The 21,296-nt window shown below is 45.8% G+C and overlaps 1 protein-coding gene and 1 pseudogene across 2 annotated transcripts in view; one reads left to right on the top strand and one right to left on the bottom strand.

The window, feature by feature from the left end:
• LOC311228209 (kinesin-like protein KIF13B) overlaps positions 1–21,296 on the bottom strand; it is a gene marked incomplete at its 3' end in the record, with an annotated part of 71,321 nt that overhangs the window by 25,921 nt on the left and 24,104 nt on the right. The gene's annotated exons all lie outside the window — the stretch shown is intronic.
• Positions 2,079–19,688, top strand: LOC311229224 (E3 ubiquitin-protein ligase pellino homolog 3-like; annotated as a pseudogene). Its single transcript, XR_014621053.1, has 5 exons — positions 2,079–2,261; positions 7,160–7,289; positions 10,173–10,274; positions 16,567–16,815; positions 19,644–19,688. The product of XR_014621053.1 is annotated as an E3 ubiquitin-protein ligase pellino homolog 3-like (transcript).

Here is a 21,296-nt window from a genome sequence, read left to right as displayed (position 1 = left end):
CCCCAGGCCATCAGGCTGCTTAACGAACAATGAACACTACACAACAACAACCATCAAACGCACATAGCACACACATCCACACGCACACACTCACTTTAAACAAACACACTGTAGCACCCACTCCCCACACTTTATAGCACACACTCACTTTAAACAAACACACTGTAGCACCCACTCCCCACACTTTATATTTATTGATGAAGGATTGCACTAAAACTCGTATACCTTACTGTAAATTCTACCTAAATTGTACCTCATCCCATTTCTGCTTTGCACTATATAATATTGTACATTAGTACACTGCATAGTATTGTATATTATATGGTAACTCAGTTACGTCTATTCTGCATCGAACATTGTACATATGTCTATACTGAACACTGTGACCTCATTTTCTACTTCTAATTTACATGCTATACTATGTTATTTGATACTTATCTTGTCTAGCACAGTCTCTGGAGCGTAACAGTAAGAAGCATTTTGTATGAAAGTATTCTGTACTTCTGTATGACAACTATTAAAGAAACTTGAAACTTGTAGTAGATAAAATAAATAATAAAGCTAGTAGATCAAATAAAGAATAAAGCTAGTAGATCAAATAAATAATAAATCTGTAGTAGATCAAATAAATAATAAATCTGTAGTAGATCAAATAAATAATAAATCTGTAGTAGATCAAATAAATAATAAATCTGTAGTAGATCAAATAAATAATACATCTGTAGTAGATCAATAAATAATAAATCTGTAGTAGATCAAATAAATAATAAATCTGTAGTAGATCAAATAAATAATACATCTGTAGTAGATCAATAAATCTGTAGTAGATCAAATAAATAATAAATCTGTAGTAGATCAAATAAATAATAAATCTGTAGTAGATCAAATAAATAATAAAGCTAGTAGATCAAATAAATAAAGCTCTAGTTACTAGATCCACTAGAGTCTAGTAGATCAAATAAATAATAAAGCTAGTAGATCAAATAAATAATAAAGCTCTAGTCAATATTAAAACCAATAACTTCCATTCGGACACGAGGGGCGCAGCAGGGAAAGGTTGTCGGCCTCCTGGGCTTCGTTAAGAACCTCGGACGGGACAGGTTGTCGATTGATGGTTATCAGCTTGTTGACTGTAAAAGCTTGTGGAGTGTGTGTGTGTGTGTATGGGGGGGGGGGGGGGGGGGAGTAACCCTCTTGGCCTCCTCAACAAGCCACGGTACACTTTGCCAATATGCCTTAGAAGCTCATTTCATTACCACGGAAACAACGGAAGGACGTGTCGTCATGGCACACGGAGGAGCACTAAACGGGGGGCCGTCGTGGCACCGGCGGGCGCCTGTTGATCTCTCCTCGTGCAGCCCGTCTAATCCTATTAGGACCGGAGTGGACTGGGTCAGCGGGCAGGGAGCGCCTCAGTCACACAAGGAAGGAAGGATGACAATTACCAGAAGAGAGCAACTATCTGGGAAACAAAGCTATCTGACCACCAACAGCAGCACCTCAGTAATGAGGCATGTTCAGCCAATTATTCCTGAGTTTGAGTTGTTAGCTATTTTGAGGGAGGGGGGGGGGGGGGGGGGGGGGTGGGGGTTTAACAAGGATGAACGGCAACTTGTTTCCATACTGAGCGGCCTGTGCTATCACATCAGCTGTGATGGATATAGGTGAAGATGCCAATGTAAATTAACACATTTTCCAGTCGGGATGATTTGAATATGAATACTTTTCAGCGCTGCAGGTGTCAAAGATAGTACCATCGTTGACAAATGTATTACCACTTCCGTTGTTTATATAATCTCTTGTTTCCTTCTCTTTCTTTTCCTCTCTCTCTCTCTCTCTCTCTCTCTCTCTCTCTCTCTCTCTCTCTCTCTCTCTCTCTCTCTCTCTCTCTCTCTCTCTCTCTCTCTCTCTCTCACTCTCACTCACTCACTCACTCACTCACTCACTCACTCACTCACTCACTCACTCACTCACTCACTCACTCACTCACTCACTCACTCACTCACTCACTCACTCACTCACTCACTCACACTCTCTCTCTCTCTCTCTCTCCCACCAGCTGTGAGGCCCCGTTGTGGCCGGTGGGCATGGTTTTGGAGGGTAGCTCGGAGGCCCTGTGTCCCCCCCCCGTCTCTGGAGCTGCGCCCGTCCTGCAACAAGAGCCAGCCCTCGCCTCCTCTGGGCTCGGGCTCTCAGCCCCACGACGGAGTCTTCCCCGGGGACAAGGACCCCGTCAAGTACGGCGAGCTCATCGTCTTGGGGTGAGAGATGCATCGGCCCACATTGAGCTCTCTGTGTGTTTACTTGTGTGTGTTGGTATGGAGTCAGTGGTATAGTTGAAGGTGGGTAGGCTACGTGTCCCTGTTCTTAGGGCCTGGCGACATACTCCTCATTGAAGAATTATTAAAAACCGGCATAGACAGACAGACACAACGGATCAATGTAGCCGAGCCCTTAACTCTTTCACTACCACTCTACCAAAAGGTTAACCCCTTTCACTGCGACACTACAGAAGGATAACCCTTTCACTGCCACATGACAAAGAGTTAACCTTTTCACTACCACACTACAGAAGGATAACCCTTTCACTGCCACACGACAAAGGGTTAACCCGTCTGTAGTGTGGTAGTGAAAGGGTTAAGCTACATCCAAGCTAGCTCTGCCTCTTCATCGCCAATTAGTCGGCGGTTCAGTTACTAGGGTCTTAGTTGATTCAAACATTTCCAGCCGATCATCAGTTGTTCTTTAGATGCAAAGCGCATCCATATGACCAGTGATCTCTCTAACTCACTCGTTCAGTAACTCACTAACCTCACTTGTGTCCTTGTTTTACCACTTCTGTCATATATCATGTATCGTGTTTGGTTTGGGTGCGTGTAGTGTGTGTGTTTGGTTTGGGTGAGTGTAGTGTGAGTGTTTAGTTTGGGTGAGTGTAGTGTGTGTGTTTAGTTTGGGTGAGTGTAGTGTGTGTGTTTGGTTTGAGTGCGTGTAGTGTGTGTGTTTGGTTTGGGTGAGTGTAGTGTGTGTGTTTAGTTTGAGTGCGTGTAGTGTGTGTGTTTGGTTTGGGTGAGTGTAGTGTGTGTGTTTAGTTTGAGTGTGTGTAGTGTGTGTGTTTGGTTTGGGTGAGTGTAGTGTGTGTGTTTAGTTTGAGTGAGTGTAGTGTGTTTGGTTTGGGTGCATGTAGTGTGTGTGTTTGGCTTGGGTGCGTGTAGTGTGTGTGTGTGTGTGTGTGTGTGTGTTTGGTTTGGGTGCGTGTAGTGTGTGTGTGTGTGTGTTTGGTTTGGGTGCGTGTAGTGTGTGTGTTTGGCTTGGGTGCGTGTAGTGTGTGTGTGTGTGTGTGTGTGTGTGTTTGGTTTGGGTGCGTGTAGTGTGTGTGTGTGTGTGTGTGTGTGTGTGTGTGTGTGTGTGTGTGTGTGTGTGTGTGTTTGGCTTGGATGCGTGTAGTGTGTGTGCAGCCATTACATTATGTCTGGCTTCTCAGTGGCATACAGTACTTACGGCACAAACACCATTCCCCCTGGGGGAACCGTCTGTGAAGGGGTGTCTAAGGGCACAACCGTGCGCTGAATGAAACCACACGGGCCAATCTAATGTACCGTACACAATCCCTCTATTTCTCTACATCAGTCGGTCTGTGAACACAAGCGTTCTGCTCTCAGCAGCCCACCTGCTACAGGCCCCTGCAGCTTCACACAGAGCTGTCTCTTCTGTCAGAGCAGCGAGTGGAAAAAAAAGAGCTCATTTGACTCCAGACAAAGCGGTCAATCACAGGGGAGAGGCTAATTAACCCCGCCTCCCCCCACGAGGGGGGTGAGAGAGGAGGGAGTCATCCATATATAGAGACATTATATTACACACACAAAAAAATCTCCATCTTAAGAAGTGATTTTCTTGACACAAGAACTGCCAACGAGGTGAGGTGATGATGTCACTAGTTTTGGTTCAGTTTCACCGACTGTGTTTTCGCTTTCTCTGAGAAGTCTCTTGAAACAAGTGAATTTACGTCGGAACGAGTGTGACAGTCGTCTCACCCCTTGTGTTTTGACTCACTTTTACAAGAGATAAGATGTTGATCTCGCTCGACGTCGTGCATTTAAATCACTCGTTAAAATGATTAAGCTATTATGCGGCGGATTCACACATGAAGAATGAGAGAGAGAGAGAGAGAGAGAGAGAGAGAGAGATCATATGGACATGGTATTACTCCAGACACAGAAAACCATATGTTATCCACTCCGTAGCCTATTGATCCCATTACTGATGGATTATGGAAATGGCCTGCTGCTCTGTCAGTGCGATTAGAGAAAAAGAGAGAGCGAGAGAAAGAAAGAAAGAAAGAAAGAAAGAAAGAAAGAAAGAAAGAAAGAAAGAAAGAAAGAAAGAAAGAAAGAAAGAAAGAAAGAAAGAAAGAAAGAAAGAAAGAAAGAAAGAAAGAAGAAAGAAAGAAAGAGAGGACGGGGCGTGCGTGCGCGGCGTTACCATCTCTGCAGACATTTTATGAGGCCTATCCAATCATGGCTTGCAGGTGTTTTAATAGAACACGACTGGGTTGAGGATGTTCTGTGAAATTAATGTGAAATGTGGCGTGATATGGAACTCGCATAACTGGGGGGGACACACAAACAAAGACGGATAGCTCTCCCAGAAATGTTTGAGAATGTGGAGAAAGTGTGAGCGAGCGCTCTTTTTATTCTGAGGAAACGACAAACATTGGTCCAGTTTCCTGCTCAGGTTGGGAATAAATGCCAAAAATACCCAAAGATTGTATTGTGCCTTCCTCTGTCTTTCGACATATTACGAAATGGATGGAATTAAAGCTTTCAAAATCACTCGTTCCCATAGTTGGAAACGTCAATACTTAGTTACAATATTAGTTACATGTTAAAAACGTCAATACTTTATTAATAGTTACATGTTAAAAAAACATCAATACTTTATTAACTCAATCAGCGCCACGGGCCTAGCCCATCTTTGTTCCTACTTCCTACTGCGCCACCGCTCTAAGAGATAGGGATGCGTGGCGGTGTTTGCAGGGCTATATCTATATTCTATATTATAGTTATAGCTATGGATACAATACTATGGCTCATTTGACATCAACTATCCATCGTTCAATATGTGAAAAAGAATACATTTTTTCATGTATACATTTGCGTGTTATACCGTGGTGAAAATAAGTATAGTTTCAGAGTGATCCTGGCTAATTCCAGAAAACGGCGCTATGGAGCAATATGTGAATTTTACTAAAAGCGTTGGCGTTGCTCGCCTGGACACGCTACTATTTCCAAATCAAATAGGTATTATGTTTCATCGTTTATTGATGCTTTGATCGTCACCAACGGCATACGTTTTGGAGTATGTTACACATGGTCGTTGCGATCGATGTGAAAACATGGTTGGATCAAAGCAGGATTGATGTCATATAGTCCTTACCTTCACTAGGAGGTACCCCAAAAAGAATATTCCAATTGTCTGATCGCGATTTCCAGTATTGGTGTCCATCGTGTCGCCAACATAATCCACCACAACACATGCATTGGGGGCATTAGGCGTGTTTCAATGCCATTGAGTGAACCGCTGGACTCGCCTGACCAAAAAAACTGCGCCTGGAGTGAATTAAATGTAACACCGGGTGTGAAAAAAAGGTTTCGAAGGGTGGGCGATACTGCCACCTGGCAGGATGTGGCCGGTATTGCACTCTAACGATCTCAGAGTGATTCCCTATGGTAACCCCGAGGTCCGTGTGAGAGAAATGAATAAAAATATCGAATAAAAGAAATAACGGTGAGAAAACCCGACTATACTCGGGTATGGCGCTGAACGGTTGGCGAGTTAACCCGACTATCCTCGGGTCTGGCGCTGATTGAGTTAATAGTTACATGTTAAAAACGTCAATACTTTATTAACCCTTTGATCGCCGGGGTTAAATTCATAATTTACCATCCCTCGCCAGCCCTATTTAACATGGAGAAGTTCCCCTTCTTTGCAAGTTTGCAGGGCTATAACTTTTTAAATTGTATTGCTAAATTGACATTACCATGGCCCATTCAAAGTCCTATATCTATTGTTCAGGGTGTAGCAACGTTATACTTTTTCATTCACATACTAAAATACGGTCTAAAGTACAAGTATGTTTTTATCATTTTCTGCAGCTTTCTCCAGAACGTGATTTATAGCCCCAAATGCATTATATTGATGATTGTATACAGTTTGATAGCAATCGGCGCGAGATAAAAAATTTCAACTGGACGTGGTTCTAGGAGTTACTACGTATGATCTGATGTTGACCGGATGGGCGGGGGGTCGTTTATAATTCCGTGGGCAACGTTATATCATTCATCTAGTGTGGGTGATATGATCATTGGAGCAGTTAGTATAGAAGACATTACAAAATAACGCTGAAACTCACCGTAGCTTCCTCTCGCCGTTGGGAGATGAGCGTGGAACAGAATTTTTTCTATTATGGGATATAGAAATACCCGATCCATTTCCAGGTTGTATAATAGTATATACGTCCAAATCATGTTGTTTATCGAGTTATTGGCAACGTATCGATATCCATTGTGTCGAGCTCGTGTCCCGGGACCTATAGCGAGTGATCGGACTAAATTGAAATGAGCACCAACTTCCACTTCCCTGTTTCTTCCCTGGGCGATCTGCCGATCGGCCACCAGATGGCGCTCTTGAACCGTTAGAGAGTTGACCAGGGCTCACCAGTACATATAATGTCTCCGGGGGAGAAATATGATTTCGATCACAGATTTTTGAAATATTGATATCAAAGACGCTGTACAGCATCGTCGGCAGAATAAGCATGGCGGGGAATGACGTGTTTCAGCATCAACGGCGATTAAAGGGTTAATAGTTACATGTTAAAAACCGGCACCGACTTTTGGTCAACAGGGCTCTTGTCAGAATACGACTGATGCGACGAAACATCACCAGCGTTCACGAACATGTAACTATTAATAAAGTATTGACGTTTTTAATCATAGGAAAAAATTATGTTCTATGATTCTATGTTCAGCCCATTGTGGGTTTTGGCATTACCTAATTGGCCTAATTGGTCATCTTGACATGACATCTTGACATGCCCCAGTTTGATTATTAGTGATTAGTGATCAGTGAAGTAACCATGGTTTGTCTGTGTACCATGCAGGCACAATGGTTCCCTGGCCAATGGGGACAAGGGTCGCAGGAGAAGTCGCCTGGCCCTCTACAAGAGGCCCAAAGCCAACGGGGTCAAACCTGATGTCATACACAACGTCTCCACACCTCTGGTGTCAAAGGTGAGAGGTCACGGGTTGTAACATAATTTGGGATGGGTTGTCATTAGGGCCAGGAAAAAAAATATAGATCAAATATTGTTTCATTTGAACCTAAAGTCATCGAATTTTGATCAGTCTTTTTAAATCTGTGCCTTTTTCCAGTGAATGTGTGAAGAGTTTCACTAAACGTTATTCTTAACGCGTCTCCCGTCTCTAGTTTCTCTAGAGTTTCTGCTGAACTACTACGGCAACTCAGCCGACCAAATGACATCTTTTGACAAACATGGCAGGTGCCGGGGCCCCTGAAACAAGTGTCATCACGCCTAATTGAATCCATATCGATATTGAAATCAAGTCAAACTGGGGACCTTGCAAATTGAATTGAATGGAATCAGGTCCTGAGTCGTCACTTGTGTCACTCACCACCGGCAGTGTTGTAGTCGAGTCACTAAATCTCGAGTCCGAGTCGAGTCTCGAGTCCCCAGTGTTCGAGTCCGAGTCCGAGTCACCAAAAAAGAGCCTGAGTCGAGCTCGAGTCGAGTCCCCATCACCCTAGTCCGAGTCCGAGTCCAAGTCATCAAGGTTGAGTCCACTCCTCTCTGGCAGTCAAAGAGCTGACATACAAATAAAAACAGGTCTACATTAAACATAAATGACACAGTGGTCACCATATCAAAGGGAGTTAATTTACTTTGTGACACAATAGCCAAACAAATGCACTAGCCATCAATATCTTATGCCAAATGATTAGGGCCTATTACAATTTTTTTTAAATAACTATTTATCAATTAACAAGTCCGAGTCCTCGTCTGCACCTTCCGAGTCTGAATGCAGTCAATGCTCGAGTCCAAGACTGAGTCATCAGTGCTCAACTCCAAGTCGAGTCACGAGTCCTGAAAATCAGTCCAGGACTCGAGTTCTACAACACTGATCACCTGCACTGTGGTGGCATGTTGACAACACACCTCCCACGATAACAAAGGCCCTCCGGTTTGTAGGTCAGGTCAGGTGTTTGGAATCTCCCTCGTCCCGCATATTCACGGCTCACTGCCCTGAGGATGTACCGTGATGGGACTGTTTCTGAACCGGCCTGGTAAAACAAGGGGACCGACACTTGATATTCTGACGTTTTTCCATCCGTTGACAGGTGTGATACCTAGGGGTAGGTATCGTTTGACCTTTTTCTTTTTTATACCGGCGCTTATACTGTACCAACACATGAGATTCGATACAGACACCGAAATGGTTGAAGCTGATGAGATTAACTACTTAGGTATAGTGTTGTCAAAAATATCGAAAAAATCGATACATATCGATTCTGAATATTTAAAACGGTTTCAATACTCATTTCCCGAAATATCGATATTTAATTATTCATAAAAGATTTATTATAATTTTTTTTGTATAAGGAAGTTGCATTGTTCATTTCAATACCTGTAATAGTACAGTAGTCCACACACACACACACACATGAGCATTCAGTTAAGTCGGAATATGACTGTAATACAAACAGTTCAGTTTGTCAGGTACATGCAACACAGATTACAGTGTTTACATCTGTCTGCTTGAGAAAATACCATGTTGTTCTGCAATAAAAATGATTGAAGTGAGATGAACAGTTATTTTTAAATGTGTGATCTAAAGATAAACAAAGGGTTTTAAAAGTGTTACCGGTATATTTATCTTCTCTTATAGTACCAGAGAGAAGCTGAGGAGAATCAACCAGCAACAAAAGCAAAATTTATTAAAAAAAAAACTTTTTTCCCCGTGGTATCGAAAATGGTATTGAATATCGATACTTTTCAAGGTATCGTATCGAAGTTCGAAATTCCAGAATCGTGACAACACTACTTAGGTATCGAAATTTGGTATCGAGTGACATTACATTTTTTGATACTCGATAGTATCAAAGCAATTCCGTTGATACCGTCAAATTATAACATTTCGATAGCCAGCCCCAGTGACACCTGAAAATGGGACAATTTATTTACTTAAAATGTATTATTAACTTAGTCATAGCTTAAACGTTATAACATTTGGGAATTTTACAGAAAATGGTTCAAAAGGTAGGGGCAAATGTTGCTGTTTTATCCCAAAAACCAAAGGACTGGATGTTTTGGATTGTTTTGGACCCACTGTCATTTGACACATTGAGATATTTGTTATTATTGTGAGGAATAATCCACAGCTATAGAGTTATGTGGCTCGGTTTACAGTCATATTGCCCGTCCACCATCTATATGCATCATAATGAACAGTAACACGGACCAAAATCTTAAAATCTTTTAGATATTTGAGGTGGAAATGAACATTTGTGAAAGTGTTTTCTTTATTGTTACGTTTACTTTTATTCCCCTTTTTATATATATTTCCCCTAGATATGTATACTTTTTACCTTAATGCTGCAAGTGACAACCTAAGGGGATTAATATATAACGCTACTTCTTATAATGTGATTTGTCTCTCGGATTTCAAACATTTCTACGATGACACTGGCCCACCCTCTGGGGCGTCCTAAAAGATAGCCTTTTAAAGATCGGTGGAGTATTCCTTAAGGTATTGGGGGGAAAGTATGTTGCGTTGAAATGCTGCATTCAGCGCTTGAACAGGACTAGCACAGAGGGCGGTTTTTCCCACACGCAGACCCTGAGAGCCTCCCCTCGTCATGTGACCTGTCCCCTCGTCATGTGACCTGTCCCCCTCGTCATGTGACCTGTCCCCTCGTCATGTGACCTGTCCCCCTCGTCATGTGACCTGTCCCCTCGTCATGTGACCTGTCCCGTCGTCATGTGACCTGTCCCCTCGTCATGTGACCTGTCCCCTCGTCATGTGACCTGTCCCCTCGTCATGTGACCTGTCCCCTCGTCATGTGACCCGTCCTGGGTGTGTTTTTTCCGTTGACAGGCCCTCAGCAACAAGAGCCAGCACAGCATCTCCTACACTCTGTCTCGGAGCCACTCCGTCATCGTGGAGTACACCCACGACACCAACACAGACATGTTCCAGGTCAGTGTCACACACACACACACACACACACACACACACACACACACACACACACACACACACACACACACCCACCCACGACACCAACACAGACATGTTCCAGGTCAGTGTCACACACACACACACACACACACACACACACACACACACACCCACGACACCAACACAGACATGTTCCAGGTCAGTGTCACACACACACACACACACACACACACACACACACACACACCCACGACAACCAACACAGACATGTTCCAGGTCAGTGTCACACACACACACACACACACACACACACACACACACACACACACACACCCACGACACCAACACAGACATGTTCCAGGTCAGTGTCACACACACACACACACACACACACACACACACACACACACACACACACACACACACACACACACCCACGACAACCAACACAGACATGTTCCAGGTCAGTGTCACACACACACACACACACGCACACACACACACACACACACACACACACACACACACGACACCAACACAGACATGTTCCAGGTCAGTGTCACACACACACACACACACACACACACACACACACACACACACACACACACACCCACGACAACCAACACAGACATGTTCCAGGTCAGTGTCACACACACACACACACACGCACACACACACACACACACACACACACACACACACACACACACACACACACACACACACACACACAGCCATGTTTTCATTTCATTCTATTGACTTGACCTCTGACCCCTCACTGTAACCATAGCCTCTGTGGGGTTGGATCAATAGACCTCATTCACCAACATTGTCTTAAGTTTTCTCTCACGACAACCTCATTGGAAGTTCGTAAGAGAAAAGAGAAAGCCTACTATGACAGAAGTTACCCCCCGGATTCATCGACGCGTGGAGAGGTTCTCTCAAAAGTTGCCAAAATGATGAACGCAGCTGTGATCCCCTGAATTAAGTACTGTCACTCATTCACAAACTGGAGAGTACGTTCTCATACACCTGAATTTGCATACAGACACGCCCCCCGCCAGCTCCTTATGAAGCGAGGGCCGTGTGCGCGACGTAAACATGGAGGACACTGAAGTCACAGTTTATGGTTTAACTTTTGTTGAATGCAGTGGAGGCTAATTAAAACAAATCCGACGTGTATCTGATTTAGGACCACAATGTTATGGAAAGTGGCCTCATTCGAATTGAAAAGATCAGATTCCATGTGATTTGTGCCGTCCACACTGTGGTGAAAAAGATCGAGCCCCTCACTGAGGCCCCGTTTAGACGGAAACGCTAGCAGGTGAATCCGCAAAAATATTTTTTCGGATGTGCCTTTCGTTTATACGGAAACGGCGTTTTTACGGGGTGAAACCGCAAAAAAGTGAGACTACCTTCCAGGGTGGAATTCCTAGAAACGCAAAAGCTTTGCGCTCTCGTCTAAACTGTCAAAACCGTATAAATCTGTTAAAACGATGACGAAAGGGTTGTCACGGCTCTGGTCGCGCGTACTGCTTACGTCACAGGTAGCAGGTATGCGCCAGTAGCCGAGACGTAAACAAAGCAAGTATGTCTGACACTATCAACGGAGATCACCTGAAGGCTACATTGGCAGTACTTTTAACCCTTTCACTGCCACACGACAGAAGGTTAACCCTTTACTATCACACAACCGGCTGTCGTGTGGCAGTGAAAGGGTTAAATACACAAGAATCTGTCCCGCGGCGTGAGTGGACCCACTGTCTGCGAGTGACTCTGCTTTGGTCCAATCACATTCCCCATCCACAGTCTGCGAATCAGAGGCAGAGTAGGGCGGGTCTTCACAGCACGTCATGTGACATATGCGCCAATCGTGTGACAGCGGGTCTCCGTCGTTACAGCGTCGTCTGCACGGAGAATTCCACCCCAAAACGCTTGTCTAAACGTAAAATTAAAAGTGAAACCGCAAGATGACTTTTGCGGTTTCTGTTCACAAAACGCTCGTCTAAACGTAGCCTGAGTCACATGTGAAAATCTAAGTCACATACGAGCAGATTTGGGCCACTTTTGCCTGCAGTGTGAAAGTAGCCCTAGAGACGCTGCCCTGACCAGAATGGGCCAATGGACACAGGATGACCCACTTATACAGCCGGTCAACACAGGTTCCCTCTGGATCACTGTCTCGGTGTGAACAAGGTCCATCCCCCCGTGGAGTTAGTCTCTTATCGGCACTGAGGTGCAGCGTCAGGGAGAGAAGCCCTTATCAGGACCAGACAAAACATCCTCACAGGCTGTCCTCACAAGGAAGGTGGGCCGTCAAGAGGCGGCCCTCACGAGTATAGTATAATCTGTACTGTAACTCGGTACACACACACAGACACACACACACACACACTCACACAAACTCAACATTCTACCTGTGACCTGGAGAGAAAACGGGGCACAAGAAGACGTCACAATAGGGGAGAGAGGCTGTCAGGTTGTGACCTTTGACCTTTGCTGAACCGGCAGGAATGCACAATACTGGCACATGCACACACATACACAGACACACACACATCACTGACCTATATATAATGCACTCACACAAAAGTGCTGCACATGCATTAATGTACACATAATGTACATGTACACATGCATGCCCATATACACACACACACACACACACATACACAAATGTGCTCACAACTGCTGAACATGCATGTGCATTAACATACACTACATGTTTGCATGAAACACACACACACACACACACGCACACAGACAGACACACACACACACTCACACAGACACACACACACACACACACACACACACACACAGTGCTCTCTCACTGAGTAGATGTCAGAGGTGCAGGAGAACGCCATTTGTTAGCAGACGGTTCAACATTCTCAGGAGTGCCGACTCATGAGAGAGAGAGCTGGGATGGGGGGGGGGGGGGTTAGAGAGAGAAAGGTGAGGTTTAGACAGGGAGGGTTAGAGAGAGAGGGAGGGTTAGAGAGAGAGGGGGGTTAGAGAGAGGGAGGGTTAGAGAGAGAGGGAGGGTTAGAGAGAGAGGGGGGTTAGAGAGAGGGAGGGTTAGAGAGAGAGGGAGGGTTAGAGAGAGGGGGATGGTTAGAGAGAGGGAGGGTTAGAGAGAGAGGGAGGGTTAGAGAGAGAGGGAGGGTTAGAGAGAGGGGGATGGTTAGAGAGAGAGGGGGGTTAGAGAGAGGGGGAGGGTTAGAGAGAGAGGGAGGGTTAGAGAGAGAGGGAGGGTTAGAGAGAGAGGGGGGTTAGAGAGAGGGAGGGTTAGAGAGAGGGGGGGTTAGAGCGAGAGGGGGGTTAGAGAGAGGGGGAGGGTTAGAGAGAGAGGGAGGGTTAGAGAGAGAGGGAGGGTTAGAGAGAGAGGGGGGTTAGAGAGAGAGGGAGGGTTAGAGAGAGGGGGGGGTTAGAGAGAGAGGGAGGGTTAGAGAGAGAGGGAGGATTAGAGAGAGAGGGGGGTTAGAGAGGGAGGGGGGGTAAAGAGAGGGGAGGGTTAGAGAGAGAGGGAGGGTTAGAGAGAGAGGGAGGATTAGAGAGAGAGGGGGGTTAGAGAGGGAGGGGGGGTAAAGAGAGGGGAGGTTTAGAGAGAGGGGGGTTAGAGAGAGAGCGAGGGTTAGAGAGAGAGGGAGGGTTAGAGAGAGAGGGAGGGTTAGAGAGAGAGGGGGGTTAGAGAGAGGGGGGGGTTAGAGCGAGAGGGGGGTTAGAGCGAGAGGGGGGGTAAAGAGAGGGAGGGTTAGAGAGAGGGGGGGGTTAGAGCGAGAGGGAGGGTTAGAGAGAGAGGGAGGGTTAGAGAGAGAGGGGGGTTAAAGAGAGCGAGGGTTAGAGAGAGAGGGGGGTTAGAGAGAGAGGGAGGGTTAGAGAGAGAGGGAGGGTTAGAGAGAGAGGGAGGGTTAGAGAGAGGGGGGGGTTAGAGAGAGAGGGGGTTAGCGAGAGAGGGGGGTTAGAGAGAGAGGGAGGGTTAGAGAGAGGGAGGGTTAGAGAGAGAGGGAGGGTTAGAGAGAGAGGGAGGGTTAGAGCGAGAGGGAGGGTTAGAGAGAGGGAGGGTTAGAGAGAGAGGGAGGGTTAGAGCGAGAGGGAGGGTAAAGAGAGGGGAGGTTTAGAGAAAGAGGGGGGTTAGAGAGAGGGAGGGTTAGAGAGAGAGGGGGGGTTTAGAGGGGATGGGGGGGGTAAAGAGAGGGGAGGTTTAGAGAGAAATGTGAGGTTTAGAGGGGGAGGGGGGGGTAAAGAGAGGGAGGGTTAGAGAGAGAGGGGGGGTTTAGAGGGGGAGGGGGGGTAAAGAGAGGGGAGGTTTAGAGAGAAATGTGAGGTTTAGAGGGGGAGGGTTAGAGAGAGAGGGGGGGTTTAGAGGGGATGGGGGGGGGGTAAAGAGAGGGGAGGTTTAGAGAGAAATGTGAGGTTTAGAGGGGGAGGGGGGGGTAAAGAGAGGGAGGGTTAGAGAGAGAGGGGGGGTTTAGAGGGGGAGGGGGGGTAAAGAGAGGGAGGGTTAGAGAGGGAGGGTTAGAGAGAGAGGGGGGGGTAAAGAGAGGGAGGGGGGGTAAAGAGAGGGGAGGTTTAGAGAGAAATGTGAGGTTTAGAGGGGGAGGGTTAGAGAGAGAGGGGGGGTAAAGAGAGGGCGGTTTAGAGAGAAATGTGAGGTTTAGAGGGGGAGGGTTAGAGAGAGAGGGGGGGTAAAGAGAGGGAGGTTTAGAGAGAAATGTGAGGTTTAGAGGGGGAGGGGGGGGTAAAGAGAGGGAGGGTTAGAGAGAAATGTGAGAATGGGGGGTTAGAGAGGGGGGGCTTAAAGAGAGGGGGGTAGAGAAGGGGGGGGGGTTAGAGAAAGAGGGGGGGTAGAGAAGGGGGGGTTAGAGAGAGGGAGGTAGAGAATGAGTCAGACTTGCTTGCTGTATCTCACAATTCCAGCCATCTATCTCTTATTGCCATGATGAATGGGAGGAACCGTCTCCAGCAGACAGCAGACAGTCACATCTATCCCTGTCTGTCTCTCTGTCTGTCTGTCTCTCTGTCCATCTACAGTATGTCTCTGTCTGTTTGTCTGTCTGTCTCTCTCTCTCTCTCTCTCTCTCTCTCTCTCTCTCTCGGTCTGTCTGTCTCTCTGTCTGTCTGTCCATCTATGTCTTTGTCTGTCTGTCTGTCTGAATGTTTATAATGAAGAGACTAGAGGGGAGTTATATAATATTCTCTCTATGAATATATTTGGGAAGAAAAAGGTTTCGTGACATTTGATCAGAATTATTATTCACGAATATACTTTGCCAGATCAGATTGGATCTGCCATGAAATTAGAATAGTTAGGACTAGAATAATAATAGAATAGTTATCTCTCTTCCTCACAGGTCATAACTCCACACTATATTCATATTCTATTCTACATAATTCTATTATGTAGAATGTGAACATAGAATGTCATTCTAAGTATAATATATGTACATAGAATGAATATGTACATATTCATATTCTTTGATTTTATAAATGGCTGCATTTCTATAGTGCATTTCTAGTACTAGTACCACTCAAAGCACACTGGAATATTTAACCACGTACAATTTTCAGTATGGCTGGCCCCAGTTGGAATCGAACCCCTAACCCTGGCAGTGTTAGTGCCTTGCTCAGAGGAACAATTACTCTACCCCTAACCTGGGCAGTGTGTTGATGTGTCCTTGAGCAAGACACTTAACCCCTAATTGCTCCAGATGAGCAGGTTGGCACCTTGCAAGGTCGCCTTCGCCGTCGGTGTGTGAATGTGTGAGTGAATGGGTCAAATGTGAGGAACAAATCGCTGCTGTCGGGACAAAACCTCATAACTCCAAAAACCCAACTTTTCAGCAGATGAAAAAAACTAACACAGATTTGAGGGTGAATAGAGTTAGGAGGTTTAGACAGATGATCGGTTTAATGCTTTCCCATTGTTTAAACTTTGTAAAACCCACACACACATATGGAGGATGATCTACGGAGTTGATTTACATAATACATTTTTTTTTTTAAATGGAGTTATGAGGTTTTGTCCCGACAGCAGCGAAATTGTAAAGTGCTTTGGATAAAAAACGCTATATAAAAAATCAGCCATTTACCAATTACTCTACCCATTGATTTCTACAGGACCACGTTTGATTCCATTTTATTCCATTCAAACCAAAGTCTCGTCTCAAAGTCTCGTGTATTTTGTCTGTTTATCGCAGAATCTTTCACAACAACAACGCACGTCACTGAGTCTACCCTCTCTGCCATGTGACCGGTCTGTCCTGTTCTACTGTATCTGTTTGACGCTAAACCCTCCTCCCTCCAGATCGGCCGGTCCACAGAGAGCATGATCGACTTCGTGGTGACGGACACCGCGGGCAGCGGCGGGGGCAGTGGCAGTGGCGGGGGGCAGGGCCAGGGGGCGGCGGGAGAGGGAGGAGGAGGAGGTGGAGGACAGTCAGCCCAGAGCACCATCTCACGCTACGCCTGCCGCATCATGTGCGAGCGCAGCGCCCCGTACACCGCGCGCATCTACGCAGCCGGCTTCGACTCCTCCAAGAACATCTTCCTGGGCGTGAGTTCATCGTTCGTTCATTTTTAATTCATTCGTACATGGAATTTATAGTACACTGTTCTATTATGTCATGTATTTTATATTATACTTCTATATACTATTGACCACTTGCACAATGTGGAGGCGGCATATCCGGTTACGTCCTCCACGTGTACACAGTGGCGGCCCCTAGTGGCAGAGCGTGTACATCACAGTACATAGACTTTAGCAACTTCTCTCCTGTCAATTAAACAACTTTATCGTCACTTTTTTCTTTTTTAATTACTTTTAAAAAATTCATTAATAAGCAAACGTTTGTAAAGTGTGTTTGTCAGTGGGGTCTTTTAAGGTTTTTGGGCTGTATTTCATGTACAAAAGTTGACTGTTAGTTAGCCACATTAGCATTTAGCTTCGCCTAATACAATACAATACGACCAACAGTTTACCAGATTAACAGAAAGCTATTTTTCGGCGGCTGGGTGGCGCAGCGGACTAAGCGCTCGTCACCAACGCAAGAGACACTGGTATCGAATCCGGCTGTCAGCGTTGCCTCCGGCTTGGCCGGCCGTCATACTGGCTCGATTGGCTCCCAGATTAATGTATGGGATTTAGGCGTAGCTAAATGCTAAATGTGCTAACTCTAACAGTGGAGCCACATTAGCATTTAGCTACGCCTAAATCCAATACATTAATCTGTTAGATATGGGGCATGAAATGAGACATATAACTCAATTAGTATTGACGTGGCATCTGTTAGACCCACGTTTGATATTCTGGAAAGTTGCTTTCTGTTAATCTGGTAAACTGTCGGTTGTATTGTATTGTATTAGGCGGAGCTAAATGCTAATGTGGCTCCACTGTTACGTGGACTCGGGCTCTTCTTTGGTGACTCTGACTTGGACTCGGACTCGAACACTGGGGACTCGAGACTCGACTCGAGATTAGGCCACGGCATGACCCGAGGGCATCAAATGGCGTCGCCAGGCCCGTCAGAGGACGTATTATTAGATACATGTTTCTATTGTACTCTTTTAGATAGATTTGTACCTATATATATTTTTTTTTTTTTTACTTTATTTTTTTAGCGTTTATCGCTTTTCTGGTCAAGCATGACCGACAGATACAGGGTGAAACGGGATATAGATCAGGGGAAGACATTCTGGCAAATGACGGCGGGTCCGGGAATCGAACTCGGAGTCCACCAGATCCGTGACGCAGCACGGTTTTCCCCGACGCAGAAATAGCGCCGAGATATGCGGTGAGCTACTGGAGCCCCCCTCCTATATTCTTTTTCATTGTACTCATACTTGTGCTTTGTACAGTAACAGGAGCGCTGTAGACCTGTACAGTAACAGGAGCGCTGTAGACCTGTACAGTAACAGGAGCGCTGTAGACCTGTACAGTAACAGGAGCGCTGTAGACCTGTACAGTAACAGGAGCGCTGTAGGCCTGTACAGTAACAGGAGCGCTGTAGGCCTGTACAGTAACAGGAGCGCTGTAGGCCTGTACAGCAACAGGAGCGCTGTAGACCTGTACAGTAACAGGAGCGCTGTAGACCTGTACAGTAACAGGAGCGCTGTAGGCCTGTACAGTAACAGGAGCGCTGTAGGCCTGTACAGTAACAGGAGCGCTGTAGGCCTGTACAGTAACAGGAGCGCTGTAGACCTGTACAGTAACAGGAGCGCTGTAGACCTGTACAGTAACAGGAGCGCTGTAGGCCTGTACAGTAACAGGAGCGCTGTAGACCTGTACAGTAACAGGAGCGCTGTAGACCTGTACAGTAACAGGAGCGCTGTAGGCCTGTACAGTAACAGGAGCGCTGTAGGCCTGTACAGTAACAGGAGCGCTGTAGGCCTGTACAGTAACAGGAGCGCTGTAGGCCTGTACAGTAACAGGAGCGCTGTAGGCCTGTACAGTAACAGGAGCGCTGTAGACCTGTACAGTAACAGGAGCGCTGTAGACCTGTACAGTAACAGGAGCGCTGTAGACCTGTACAGTAACAGGAGCGCTGTAGGCCTGTACAGTAACAGGAGCGCTGTAGACCTGTACAGTAACAGGAGCGCTGTAGACCTGTACAGTAACAGGAGCGCTGTAGACCTGTACAGTAACAGGAGCGCTGTAGGCCTGTACAGTAACAGGAGCGCTGTAGACCTGTACAGTAACAGGAGCGCTGTAGACCTGTACAGTAACAGGAGCGCTGTAGGCCTGTACAGTAACAGGAGCGCTGTAGACCTGTACAGCAACAGGAGCGCTGTAGACCTGTACAGTAACAGGAGCGCTGTAGACCTGTACAGTAACAGGAGCGCTGTAGACCTGTGTAGAGGATGTGCACTTGTTTACTGTGTGACTCATTCCCCGCAATTATCCCACGATTCATTGTTTGAGCTCAAAGACAATGGCCGCGATGTGTACTGTAGGCTCTGCGGGGTGCGTTCCAACAGCGTTACGGCTGAAACTAGCTGCTCAGGGGCGTTTCCCCGTAAAAAAAGGCCGTTCAGTGTTGTTCTCCCCCTGGACAACCGAGCGTCTCTATAGGGCGAATCACTGCCGAAGGCTCCGTAACCACGGCAACAGAAGCGAGAGTGACAGCAGGGCCGACGTTGACACCCTGACGGTGATGTCACAGCTACGAGGATGAGCGGCAGCGAGGGCGACTCGGCCTGTCAGAAGTAGAAGGGATTGAGCGTATGTGTGTGTGTGTGTGTGTGTGCGTGCGTGTGTGTGTGTGTGTGTGCGCGTGCGTGTCTGTGTGTGTGTGGGAGTGAAGGAGCTGGTGCTGGAGCTGGTGTGAGTGTTAATCACTTCGTCTGTTCGTTATGAACGCATTTCTGTGAATATTCTGCTTCCAGTTGGGTTGCACACTGATGGTGATGCAGGGCTGGTTCCATGCTTAATTGTGTCTGAGGCAAGGGGCCAAGTAGCCCCCCCTGAATGATCCTTAAAGGTATAATCTGCACTTTTGGGACATAGAAGCATGAAAAATGGATTAACATAATCTCCGGCCAATGCTTCAAAACTAACGGTCTTAAGTCTACATGGTTAATTATTAAGGCTACGTTCACTACAGAAGGTTATACAACGGCATGCAAATTTCTCGATTCTGATTGGCTGAAACAGTCCATTTACACGTATGTATTGCGATCAGTCCACGCTTGCTGGCCCAGGACCCGCCCACAACCGAATCACATCACATCAATCCGCCGGATCACAAGAAGGTGGACAATAATCTTTACAAATGGATATGTTGATAGCGACTAAACGACTAAATATCAAGCGATTCTGTCACAGCTAATGTCTTAGTCGTTTAAACAATGTTGGATGATGTAATTGATGGGTCTTGAATAATTGTGTAACAAAAGAAAGATCGCGATTTGATTGATTGATTAATTTAAAAAAAAAATCAATTTCTTTTTCCTCCTCTCTGACTGTCAGCGCTAGCTCTAGTCTCCACCCACCGCCCCCCCCCCCCCCCCCCCCCCCCCCCACACACACACACACACACACACACACACACACACACACACTCCTGTCTGCAACGCGGGTCAGACTGAGAGAGAGCTGGGTGCTGCGCTGTTCTAAGTGAGCATGGCCTATTGAGTTGATTGATTGATTGATTGATTGCTAATTTTATTACTGTACGCTTGGTTTCCAACTGGTTAAGTTTAGGCCCTCTACAGTAGGTTTAAAAAAATAAATAAAAAAATAGGGCGAAGAAAACGTTTTTTTCCTATAGGGCAAAGAAAACTTTTTAATTTGTTTTACCTACTTTCTATAGAAGCATCTAAGAATGAAGTTCTATGGAAAGTAGGTCTGCATTCCCTTAACAATTGTGTGTATTGAGCCGTACTGTATTGTACCCATTCTGCATCTGGTAATAAAATTTTCAATCAATCATTCCAATAATACACAGTTGGATGTGTTAGTTGGTTGGATGCACTTCAAGCTGCTTCCACATGAGGCAACTTCTCTCAATCATTCCAATAATACACAGTTGGATGTGTTAGTTGGTTGGATGCACTTCCGATCTGCTTCCACATGGAGGCAAATTGTCTTTTTTGTAGTTGTGGGAACTACTTTTTCTGGCGGATGGTTTTTTTCAATAAATCTTCGATTAATGTGTGTTTATTGTATAGAAATAAGGTTGGATGAATGTGGCAGTTGTATAAAAGCTTTACACCACTTGCAGTCGTGATTTGTGAACAATAAACCATGCCTAGGGGGGTCTAACGACTACCCCTAGGCATGGTTTATTGTTCACAAACCACTCCTGCGCGTGATGTAATGCTTAATTAACCTTTCACTACCACACTACAGAAGGTTAACCTTTCACTACCACACTACATAAGGTTAACCCTTTCACTACCACACTACAGACCGTTAACCTTCTGTAGTGTGGTAGTGAAAGGGTTAACCATATGTAGTGTGGTAGTGAAAGGGTTAACCTTCTGTAGTGTGGTAGTGAAAGGGTTAACCATTTGGTAGTGTGGTAGTGAAAGGGTTAA

The sequence above is a fragment of the Notolepis coatsorum genome, assembly GCF_963971535.1.
Source record: "Notolepis coatsorum genome assembly, chromosome: 5".
NCBI lineage: Eukaryota > Metazoa > Chordata > Actinopteri > Aulopiformes > Paralepididae > Notolepis > Notolepis coatsorum.
This window is presented reverse-complemented; position numbering and strand designations above follow the sequence as displayed.